Source organism: Ranitomeya variabilis, chromosome 4, assembly GCF_051348905.1.
Source record: "Ranitomeya variabilis isolate aRanVar5 chromosome 4, aRanVar5.hap1, whole genome shotgun sequence".
Lineage (NCBI taxonomy): Eukaryota > Metazoa > Chordata > Amphibia > Anura > Dendrobatidae > Ranitomeya > Ranitomeya variabilis.
This window is the reverse complement of record NC_135235.1, coordinates 401,804,045-401,817,183: the sequence shown is the minus strand read 5'-3', so window position 1 is coordinate 401,817,183 and position 13,139 is coordinate 401,804,045. Positions and strand designations below refer to the sequence as shown.

At 39.8% G+C, this 13,139-nt stretch overlaps 1 long non-coding RNA gene across 1 annotated transcript in view; it reads left to right on the top strand.

Annotated features, from left to right (window-relative positions):
* The window catches only part of LOC143764921 (uncharacterized), a 54,507-nt gene extending 43,513 nt beyond the window's left edge, over positions 1 to 10,994 (top strand). The window contains exons 3-4 of the long non-coding RNA XR_013213297.1: positions 4,088 to 4,159; positions 9,204 to 10,994. This is a non-coding gene — a long non-coding RNA (uncharacterized LOC143764921). The remainder of the gene's footprint in view (positions 1 to 4,087; positions 4,160 to 9,203) is intronic.
* The last annotated feature ends 2,145 nt before the right edge of the window (positions 10,995 to 13,139 follow it).

Sequence of the window (13,139 nt, the reverse complement as noted above, 5' to 3'; positions counted from 1 at the left end):
TTTTTGTGCTGACGGTCCGACGCAACACGACGCAACCGTCGCACTACGGTTGCGACGTGTGGCAATGCGTCGCTAATGTTAGTCTATCGAGAAAAAAACGCATCCTGCAAGCAATTTTGCAGGATGCGTTTTTTCTCCAAAACCACGCATTGCGACGTGCGTCGTACGACGCTAGTGTGAAAGAGGCCTTAGAAACAAAGTTAAGTAATTTGACTATGCAAACACAAAGGGTTAATAAACAGCGGGAGGCCACATGTTCAGTTCTGTCATTGCAGTGTTTGTCTGTCCCAAGAAGACATGCAGGAACACAGCACACCCCTCCACACAAAGCAATCAAGGGAAGTATGTAGAGCTCAAGGTCACAGATCAGACTGGTTTTTAGATTTGTCCACAAGTGGGGGCTGACTGCACGGTCTGCTGCTCACAACAATTCTGGATGTCACCCAAGACCCCAGCGTTCTATGCCTGAGATCCACATTCAAATATTACAGGCAGTGTATATGAAAACAGACATTATCTTAAAGCACCACTCCAGCATTTTTTTTAAACTAACTATTGGAGTGATGCCACTAATGTAAGTTTCCTGCTTCTAGTATCATGCTCACCAGCAGGGAGACACATAGGAATCATAGGGCCCCTTAGCAGAAGTTCTAATTGGGCTCCCCCCCAAAAAAAACAAAAAAAATTCATATTTGGTAGGGCATAGAAGAGCACATCTCACAGCTCTTCAGCCTCATAAAGTATGATGCCAACAAAAGTGCACCCCAAACACAGTAACAAACCAACTCAGTGAATTCCAACACAGCAACCTCCAGATGCATAGTATAATGACCCTACTGTACCCACCCAGCAAAGTATGGTGACCACAACGCAGTATGATGCTCCAATTGTGACCTCAACACAGCCCTCCACCCAATATGATAGCCCCTAGACAGTATGATGGCCCATGCACAAACATCCACACTGTATGATGGTCTCCACATAACCCTCCAAACAGTATAATATAATGAGCACCACATTACCTTTCATATAATGTAATATGCCGCACTTTGCCTTCCATATAATATTATGGCCCCACATTGCCCTCCATAGAATGTAATGAGCTCCACATAGCCTTCCGTATAATATAATGGCCCCACATTGCCCTCCATATAATATAATAGCCCCACATTGCCTTCTATATAATGTAATAAGCTCCACATAGCCTTCCGTATAATTTAATAGTCCCACATTGCCTTCCATATAATGTAGTGTGCCCCACACAGCCTTCCATATAATGTAATGTGTCTCATATAGCCTTCCATATAATGTAATGGGCCCCACATAGTGCTCCATATAATATAATGAGCCCCACATAACCTCCCATATAGTATGATGGGCCCCACATAGCATTCCATGTAATATAATGGCCCCTACATAGCCCTACATATAAGATAATATGCCCCATATAGCCTTCTATATAGTATGATGGGCCCCAAACAGCCATCCATATAATATAGTGGCCCCAACAATGGTCTCATTCAACCTCTACCCGTTCTCCGCTGCCCTGGTCTCCTGACCGTGTCCTCTGCAGCTTTGTACTACATGACACAGCGGGCACGCTGTAGTAATTTCATCGTGTTCGCTGTTCTGAGAAGTCAGACGCAGAGGGGAATGATGGAGCCGTCATTGCTGGGGTGGGGCCAGTGCCAGCGCTGGGCCCCCCAAACTCACGGGCCTCATATTGGTCTTCTGGCCTGCCAGTTCTCACCAGCCGCCATCTTATCAGCACTGCTCTGGTCGTCTTCTACAGCTTGTGACCTGCCAGATCGCTCAAATGTTTACTGGGAAATCTGGACATCACTACTCAATGTAAGTCTATGAGAGCCAGAATGAGGCCACAAAGATGGCTCTCGTAGACTTCCATTGAGAGCTTGTGACTGTTACCAGGCTTCCAGTCTGTCAGAAACTGTGGTCTTAAGATAGTGGCACGGGACCTGATCAGAAGAAGGCGGTTGGTGAGTATATTGAGGCTAAGGGCAGGGACCTTACATTAGTGCCTCCATTCCAGCGCTTAAATAACTTCATCTAGGTAATAGGTCCCTTATGTATTTTAGTTAAGCAGTTTTAAGCCTCCACAAAAATAACAAAATATCTAAATATAACTTAATAAAGAGTGTAAGAAATGTAAATGTTTGTACGCGCCTAATGTAAATGAGATAAATTTACAAAATTAGATCTTGGGATCATTAACTTCTCGTTTAGGTGGTTGGTACAGGATTTATTTTACTCCACCATCTCTTTTCTTACACGGCAACAAATAAATACCTTGGCTGTTAAGCCGCTAAATAAATATTCAGGTTTCCCCTTGGGTCTCCTCATGTCTGTGTGCTGATGCAGTATTCACCTAGATGCATTTTAATCCTTCCCCTCCCTCCATATGTGTTGTCATTAGAGATGGGCGAACCCAAATAGTAAAGTTCGGGTCCGTGTCGAATACTTATGGACCCCGAACACGGACTTCACCAGAAAGTCTGTGTTACTGTTCAGGTTTGGCAGCCCGAACAGCTGGTGTTTCCATGTTGTCATCTGCATGACAGCACGAGAAACACCGGCAGCTCTGATCGGAGGTAAGATTATTACCACCGGTCAGACAGCTGGCTCCCACGCTGTCAGATAGCAGCGTGAGCCTGCAGCTGTGACCGGAGGTAAAAACTACTACGGTACTACTACTCCCATCAGCATACTCCTGCTGCCACTAATAACAGCGAGACAAGGCGGTGGCAGATGGGAGTATTCATCAGTATTCATCAGTCAGTGACTGCACTATAAATAAATACATTTAAATATATTTAAAAAATGGCATAGGCTCCCCTGTATTTTTGGTAACCAGCCAGGCAAAACAGATAGCTGCAGGCTGCAAACCTCAGCTGTCAGCTTTAGCAAGGCTGATTACCAAGAACAGAGGGGTTCCCAAGCCGTTTTGTTAAATTATTTAAGTAAATAATAATAAAAAAATGGAGTATGGTCCCCACCATTTTTGACAATCAGCCAAGCTACAGCAGACAACAGAGAGCTGGTATTCTCAGGCTGGTAAGGGGCCATGGATATTGGCCCCCTCGAGCCTAAAAATAGCAACCCGCAGCTGCCCAAAAAAGGCACATCTATTAGATGAGCGAATTCTGGCGCTTTGCCCGGCTCTTCCCACTTGCCCTGTAGTGGTGGCAAGTGGGGTTCATCTTTGTGGGGTTGATGTCACCTTTGTATTGTTTGGTGGCATCAAGCCCACGACTTAGTAATGGAGATGCGTCTATAAGACACCTATACATTACTAAGCCTATAGTTGTATTGTAAATAAACACACAGCCAAAATAAAGCCTTTTATTTGAAACAAAAACAAAACACACTTTTACTTTTTGCACATGACAGCATGGCAATCACTGGATGTTCGGGCCCCCATTCATGTCAATGAGGGCTTGGTTCGGGTACAGTTCTAGTACCCAAACGATTTTTTTTTTTTAACTGTTTGGCCTAACACGCCGGACCCGAACATCCAGGTTTTCTCCCATGACCAATTGTCATACATCTAAATAACAAAAGACTGACTGGCACAACCAAGATAGTGTGAATAGGTGCATACCAGGAGCAGCTACCTCCATATACAATATACAAAAATTAGAAAAAAATGAGACACTTTGCACATAATTTGGCCACCCAGAAATTCAGACATCAGCCTAAGAGAGGTATTCATATACGTAGGGACCTATCAGTTTTTTTAAACCACCTTGACGTTGGTTGATGGGCAGGCATTATTTGGTCAAATTATGTGCAAAGCGTCTAATTTTTTTCCTAATATCCAGAAGCCGTACTGCTATTCATATTTCATATATTTCGCATTGGCATGCTTTAGCACGATAGATTGCAACCTTTTTGGTATATAGTTGTCATACATCTGTCCCTCCTTAATCTTCCCTTACTTTGCCTATCATGTTTTTATTTTTCTTACCCCATCCGCAGGGTGACTTACATTTTTATATAAACAGACATTCTAGGAGAAGGTAATAATATGAGCTTGCCTTATTACGTGTAATTATGTCGTCTTTTTAAGGTTCGCACCCATCTAATGTGGAACCGGAAAAAACAAGGAAGGAATAGGAGATGACAGCGCCCACCATGTAGGGTAGGTGGAGACATTGACTTGAAGCAGAGGTGGGGAAACTTTGGATATTTATACCCTCATTCGGGGGCCAACAAAATTATCAACTTTAAAATTATCCTGCTACATATTATCAAAATGTAATTAATTCACCTTTAATGTCACCCCTGGAGCTGCTTCTCTTAGATGAGACTGTGATGTTGGATTGTATTGATGATGTTGCTACTCTAAACTTCTTTTCCAGGTTTGTATCAGTCTGGAGTGCCATCGACTCTTTGTGACAAGTTTTGTAAATAACTGCTCATAGCAGTAACTTGTTCTGAACACAGAAGTATATTACACTGCATGTCTCCCCAAAGTTGGAACTGCATCACTGCTCATGTTACATTTACAGAACTCAAATGGAGTTTTGCTGTATATACAGTATATCACATAGTATACACTAAGACTGCTGTATATACTTCACAAAGGAGACACTGAGGCTGCGGTATGTATATTACATAGGAGACACTGCGACTGCTACATACATTACATAGAATACACTAACTGATGCATACATCACAAAGGATACATTGAGACTGCTGTTTACATCTCATAGTATATGCTGAGACTACTGTTTTTACATCACATATCAGACACAGAGACTGCCGTATGCATCACATACGAGATACTGAGGCTGCTGTATATACATCATATAGGAGACACTGGAGCTGGAGTATATACATCAAATAGGAGACGCTGGGGCAGCAGAATATATATAAAATAGGAAACACTGGGGTTGCAGCATATTTATTACATATGAGACACTGGGGCTGGAGCATGTACATCACATAGGAACTACTGGGACTGGAGTATATACATTAGAAGACATTGAAGCTGGAACATATACATCACATACATCACAATAGGGTTGCCGCTGCTGTCTTCATCACCCCTTACTTGGAGAAAAAGGAGCAGTGTCATTTAGGTCATCCATAAAAAAAACCTTTACTGTAATGTTCAACTGACCTCTACAAGTTTATTACCTGTCATCAGCCATGGAGCAGAGCTTGTTCACCAAAAAGTCTCAAGCTAGCTGTTACCATTTTCTCCTGACGTCTCCCTGGAACCATTTCTTATGTTGTAAAAGCTAAAAATGGGCCAGGTTTGTGTCTTCATGTGGTCCTAAAACATACTATGTTACAGTGAAATGGCAAAATAGACTAGAATTTAAAAATGGTTTACTTATGCTAAGTTCACATTAGCATTCGGGGGCTTTACAGAGGGCTGCGTACGTCCTCCGTTAAGCCTCACCTACTTCCGCATACTTCTGCATGTGTCCTGTGTCCCTATCTTTAACATTGGGTACGCAGGACATGCGGATGTATGCGGATGCGTTATTTTGACGCGCCCGCCAACCGCACGGGAATGCAACAAGTTGTTTATCATGCTTAAAAATAACCTATTAATCATATATTTTATACTTAACCCCTTCACCCCCGGAGCTTTTTTCCGTTTTCTCGTTTTCGTTTTTCGCTCCCCTCCTTCCCAGAGCCATAACTTTTTACTTTTCCGTCAATATGGCCAAGTGAGGGCTTATTTTTTGCGGGACGAGATGTACTTTTGAACAATACCATTGATTTTACCATGCCGTGTAACAAAAAACGGGAAAAAAAATCCAAGTGCGATGAAATTGCAAAAAAAGTGCAATCTCACACTTGTTTTTTGCTTGGCTTTTTTGCTAGGTTCGCTAAATGCTAAAACTGACCTACCATTATGATTCTCCAGGTCACTGCGAGTTCATAGACACCAAACATGTCTAGGTTCTATTTTATCTAAGTGGTAAAAAAAATTCCAAAGTTTGCTAAAAAAAAAAAATAATTGCGCAATTTTACGATACCCGTAGCGTCTCCAATTTTCGTTATCTGGGGTCGGGTGAGGGCTTATTTTTTGCGTGCTGAGCTGGCGTTTTTAATGATACCATTTTGGTGCAGATACGTTCTTTTGATCGCCCGTTATTGCATTTTAATGCAATGTTGCGGCGACAAAAAAAACGTAATTTTGGCGTTTTGATTTTTTTTCTCGCTACGCCATTTAGCGATCAGGTTAATCTTTTGTTTTTATTGATAGATTGGGCGATTCTGAACGCGGCGATACCAAATATGTGTAGGTTTGATTTTTTTTTTTTTATTGTTTTATTTTGATTGGGGCGAAAGGGGGGTGATTTGAAATTTATATATTTTTTATTTTTTTATATTTTTAAACACTCTTTTTTTTTTAAATTTTGCCATGCTTCAATAGCCTCCATAGGAGGCTAGAAGCATGCACTACACGATCGCCTCTGCTACATAGAGGTGAAGTACAGATCAACTCTATGTAGCAGAAATGCAGGGTTGCTTTGAACGCCGACCACAGGGTGGCGCTCAAAGCAATCGGCCATCAACAACCATAGAGCTCTCAAGGAGACCTCTGGTTGTTATGGCAATGCACCGATGACCCCCGATCATGTGACGGGGTCAGCGGTGCGTGCATTTCTGGCCGCGCGGCCGGGAGCGCTAGTTAAATGCCGCTGTCAGCGCTTGACAGCGGCATTTAACTAGTTAATGGGCGCGGGCGGATCGCGATTCCGCTCGCGCTCATTGCGCGCACATGTCAGCTGTACAAAACAGCTGACATGTCGCGGCTTTGAGGTGGGCTCACCGCCGGAGCCCACCTCAAAGCGGGTGTTCTGCCAGCTGACGTACTATTCCGTCAGCTGTCAGAAAGGGGTTAATGACTAGACACGCTGTAGATTTTCCAACCCATGCTATGTAAATGGCTACACCTTTTATTACGCTGTTATAGCACTGCCACATCGTCACCAAGATCACTAGAGGCAGTGGTTCTCAATGAGCATACAGTGATATGTAAAAAATTAAAGCAATAAAAGTAATACATATTGGCCTTCTCTTCCGACTGTCTCTTACAATTAATTATATAGGCAACTGCTATTCTGTAGTACCTTCCTGATGTCTGCCAAAAACACTGTGTGGTTAATAATTACAGATTAACTATTATTTTTATTATTAAGTGCGGCAAATACAGTTGTGCTCAAAAGTTTACATACCCGGCAGAATTTCTGCTTTCTTGGCCATTTTGTTAGAGAATATAAATGATAACTCCAAAACTTTTTCTCCACTCATGGTTGGTGGTTGGGTGAAGCCATTTATTGTCAAACTACTGTGTTTTCTTTTTTTTTTAAATAATGACAACCCAAAACATCCAAATTACCCTGATCAAAAGTTCACATACCCCATTTCTTAATACCCCGTGTATTCCACCCTCTAACATCAATGACAGCTTGAAGTCTTTTGTGGTAGTTGTGGATGAGATTCTTTATTTTCTCAGATAGTAAAGCTGCCCACTCTTCATGGCAAAACGCCTCCAGTTCCTGTAAATTCCTGGTCTGTCTAGCATGAACTGCGCTCTTGAGATCTCCCCAGAGTGGCTCAATGATATTGAGGTCAGGAGACTGAGATGGCCACTCCAGAACCTTCACTTTGTTCTGCTGTTGCCAAGGTCAACTTGGCCTTGTGTTTTGGATCGTTGTCATGTTGGAACGTCCAAGTACGTCCCAAGCCCAGCTTCCGGGCTGATGAGTGCAAATTTGCCTCCAGTATTTGCTGATAACATGCTGCATTTATCTTCCAACTTTGACCAAGTTTCCTGTGCCTTTGTAGCTCACACATCCCCAAAACATCAGCGATCCACCTCTGTGTTTTACAGTAGGAATGGTATTCCTTTCATCATAGGCCTTGTTGACCTCTTTACAAATGTAACATTTATGGTTCTGGCCAAATAGTTCAATTTTGGTCTCATCACTCCAAATTACCTTGTTCCAGAAGTTTTGAGGCTTGTCTCTGTGATATTTTACGTATTGCAGGCAAGATACTTTGTAGCATTTGCGCAGTAATGGCTTTCTTCTGGCGACTCGATCATGCAGCCCATTTTTCTTCAAGTGCCTCCTTATTGTGCATCTTGAAACAGCCACTCCGCTAGTTTTCAGAGAGTCCAGTATTTCAGCTGATGTTATTTGTGGGTTTTACTTTGCATCCAAAACAATTTTCCTGGCAGTTGTAGACAACATTTTTGTTGGTCTACCTGACCGTGGTTTTGTTTTTATAGAGCCCCTGAGTTTCCATTTGTTAATCACAGTTTGAACACTGCTGACTGGCTTTATCAATACCTTGGATATCTTTTTGTATCCCTTTCCTGTTTTATACACTTCAACTACCTTTTCCCGTAGATCTGTTGACAATTCTTTTACTTTCCCCAAGACTCACAATCCAGAAACATCAGTGGCTGGATGAAAGATGCAAAAGTCTGTCTGGATCCCAGAAACTCACTCAGCTTTTATACACACACGTTGTTTACAAGCAAACAGGTCACAGGTGAGGATGTTACCTTTAGTAGCCAGTCAAACCCATTTGTGTCAACTTCTGTGCATGCTATCAGGCCAAAATCACCAGGGTATGTGAACTTTTGATCAGGGTCATTTTGATGTTTTAGGTTGTCATTATGAATTAAAAAGAGAAAATACAGTGGTTTGACAATAAATGGCTTCACCCAACCACTAACCATGATTGGAAAAAAGTTTTGGTGTCATCATATTCTCTGAAAAAAGTCCAAGAAGGCAAAAATTCTGCCGGGTATGTAAACATTTGAGTACAACTGTATATGTTATTTCTTTAGATTTTTTTTTAGATTATTATAGATTAGTTATCAGTTATTTTAATTGAAAAAGTTTATTTTTTAATGATTCTATTATTGCGTATTTTATTACTGTGTATCACCATTTTTAACGATTTTATTATTGCGTATATTATTACTGTGTATTATTACTTTGTATCATTGTTTTTTTATAATTTTATTATTGTGTATTTTATTACTGTGTATTGCTATTTTTAATGATTTTATTATTGCATATTTTATTACTGTGTATCATTATTTTTTATGATTTTATTATTGTGTATTAGTATAATAATTAATGTCATTTATATTATTGTATTTATTTTTACTATATTTTTTCTTTTTCTCTTTCTTTTCTCAGACTCTCAAGATTTTGAAAATGTTACCAATTCACAATTTGCCTATAATTCTACTCATATATTGCTTGTACTTGCTGTGGGAGATCAGAATTCTGAGTTCTCTATTCTCTTTTTCATCAAGAAGCGAAAAGGAGATGCCTTAATGTACATATGTCCGTCTTGTTCTCTGCCAAACAGGACATGAACTCCTTAACTTAGCCTATTAATCAAAAAATTCCATAGATAGCACCTGCTAAATTATATGAACCATGTGCCATATTAATGTACTTTAGATTAAAGGGCTTGTCCAGGACTGAGATATTGATCACCTATCCTCATCTGTTCTTCAGTACTCCAATTCAGATCACATTCAGTTTACGGAGACCTGCAGGACCCAAAAGTACGGTGTGGTAGTCCACACTGTGGTCTTCTAGCCCATACTCTGTGCGCCTTCAGCTCCTGCAGCCCAAGCTATTGGTTGATCATCAGGGTGCCGATCTGATGAGCTTAATCTATGTAAACCCCTTTATTATTGCATAATAAACCTGAGACCCCCAGTGCTGTAGTACCCATCACACTGACCTCTATGTGAGTCTGGCTGGTCCTGTAACTGAGCTCAGAGCTTTCAAGTGAATAATACTGAACATAGTTGTGCTATAAAGCCAGGCACCACCATACTCCTATATACAAGACTTAATTACCCCTAAGTATTATTAATTGCGTTAGATTGTTGAGTTAATATCAGCATTTATTAAATTCTGTAGTTAGGACACCTAATCAAAAGAAAAAGACAACATCCTCGATTCATAATTTCCTTTGTTTTTTGTCTCATTTTGTGCCTTTTTGTTTGTACCCAATTCATTATTTTATTTGCACCTTCTTTTAGTCTATCTTTTATAAGCTCGGCTTGCACTTTGAGGGTTTAGTTTAGTGATTCCATGTTTTCACCTGATTCATTCATTTTTTACTTAAAATCATAGAATTTGTTGCAATTTCACTCTAGTCCTTCCAAAAAGTCACAAAAGCCGTTCAAGACAGGACAAAAAGTCAATTTTTTAAAACTTTGCACCAAAATCATGAATCGCATGCGCCATTTTGATGAATTTAGAACCAAAAACGGCAACTAATACCACAACACTTAAAAAGGAAAGTGACTTAAAAAACCCCGCAAATGATAAATTGGGGCCAACAATTATTACCAATTGCACCTCAAAAAATGTAATTACCATAAAACAATAAGCAACAGACAATTAAAAAGCACAATATTTTCCCCTGATGATAAATCTGCTACGTCTTTCCACTGTTTATTCTATTTTACGCCACCTCCAGGGTAGCTTACTTTAATTTTGCGCCAAAAATGTCATGTTCTACAAAAATGTTCAAGAATTCTTGCTCAACTTAAGCTAGAGTTCTATTAATAATAATTTTATTACAGAATAACCCATACTTTTACCCTTCAAACAAAAAGTGAGGTCCTTGCTCACAGGCTTGCAATTTATAACAAACTAGGGAGGACACAAAAAGTGCAAAGCTTGTATTTTATGGTCCAACCATCTTTTGTAATAAAAAAAGGGCACACATCTAAAGCTGCATAAACCAGTCACGTGCCAGTATCTGAAGATGTCCGGATACAAAGTGCTACTGAGTGCTTGAGGGGCAAGGGAAACAAATAATACAAGGGACCAGATTCTCAGAAGAAATGTAGGAAAGGAATAGTTACCTCCCGGCTTCCACCATTTTTTTACCTGCTGAGAGATCCTATTGTTATTTATCTTTTCTATGTTATGTAACATTAATAAATAATACATTTGAAATCGTGTTTCACACTATTGGTTTTCTATCCTTAATGGTCACACGATAACTATAATTTAAAATACATACAGCACTGGCAAAAATTAAGAGACCACTGCAAAATGACTGTTTGTCTGATTTTTCTCTTTATAGGTATATTTTTGAATAAAACGTAAATTGTTCATTTATTCTATAAATGTCTGACAACATGTCTCAGAATTTCCAAGCAATAAATTTTTTTTTTATTTTTTTTTTTGAAAAAGAGAAATGGTCAAAATAGAAAAAGTGCTTTCAGACTTCAAATAATGCAAAGAAAAGAAGTTCATAATCATTTAGAAACAATAATACTCGTGTTTTAACTCAGGAAGAGTTCAGAAATCAATATTCTGTGGAATAACCATGATTTTTAATCACAGCTTTCATGCGTCTTGGCATGCTTTCCACCAGTCTTTCACACTGCTTCTAGCGCAAAAATGTAAGCAGTTCTTCGTTGTTTGATGGCTTGTGACTATCCATCATCCTCTTGATTACATTCCAGAGGTTTCCAATAAGGTTCAGGTCTGGAGATTGGGCTGCCCATGACAAGGTTTTGATGTAGTAGTCTCTTATTAGTCTCTTATTAGTAGTGAGCTGTAGTAATCAATGTCATTCACACTGAAAGTAAGCAATTTCCAAGATAAGAAAAGATTAAATTCTAGAGAAGTTTTTGAGGTGCAGGTAACATGAGTGAGTAATTGTATATAAAAAGGGGCTGAATGATCCGAGTCAAATATAACCTCAAGTCATTGGGTATGTTGCTTGGGAGTTATGCTAGTGTCACACACAGAAATGGAAGTATTTCATATAACTAGGTTATTAGAGTGTATAAACACAAGGGCCCCCTACTAAGGTGTTTTTGTCAGTTTTCAGGCTAAAACACCTTAATAAGTTGCATAAATTCTGCACAATACAGACGTTCTGCTAAAAAGTTTCTGATGTTTTGCAGTTTCACACTAGTCCTGGACAGCTTTGCCAAGCGAAGCAAGCATTGGACGGGGCATAGCTTTACCTGACCAACTAATTCATGAAAAATGATGCCACTAAGTGGCATAACTTTTGCATAAATTTAAGTGGAGGTGCACAGCAGTTGTAAGATTCGCCTAGCTCCTTAAGTGGTGTGCACCTCTTAATGAATTAGGTATGTCTTACTCTGGAATGTCCATTGATTGTCTTAATGAATTGGGCCCAAAATGTGCAGTGTTAGAAAAATTCAGTTTAAGATAGAAAAATGGCAAGATTCCAGAGACCGCAGACAATCACTGGTATTTTGTATGAAAAAAAACCGTGATGTGCAACAATTGCCTATTTGTAATAAAGATATTTGAATTGCATTTGGCAATTTTGTCTTTTCCTTTTGATTTGAAATACTTGTATGTGCTTTACCATGACCCAGCGAAGGTGGCCAAAGGCATTTCCTTTCCATACAGATGCGGAAACTTGTTGAAAACCGCAGCACATCCACCATGCTTTAGCCGTCCAGTAGACCTTTTTTTAACCTACAAAATTAAAATAACAAAAATGTTTTATCTTGTGACAATGGTTCCTGTCAAGGAATGGGATATGATAGTCAGCAATGAACTTTCAGTTATTGAACTGTTTGGGTTAGAAGCATGAAAAGTGGATCTGAGAGACTTGATGGGAGCCAAAATGTGATAGCTGGACGACTGAGTTAGGGTATGTGCACATGACATCTTGAAAACACCAGTGAAACCATCTTCATTCATCTAAGCAATAAAGAAATAGAAGTGGCACTCACCCCAATGTTGCTGTAGAGTGATATCCTTTATTCAAATTATGAAGGCACGAACATAATATGGAGAGGCGGCTGGTGAGGGAAGGGGTGCAAGAGGAGGCAGAAGGACGACGGCCGTTTCGCGCTTGTGCGCTTCCACGGGTCCAGGTGCATAAATTAAGAACGTCATATCCTATATAGGGAACTAGACATCTTAATGTGAACAGGTGAACAAGTTAAAAACACATTTGGATGTAAGCACCAAATTAGGTTGATAGGCACAACAAATAAATTCATTTATATCATACTTGTTCTTAATACAAATTTCATAGGAAAATAGACATGTCTAGTTTGTCATTCAGTCCAGTGGCTCCCTGTGCATTAGTTTCCATAATCC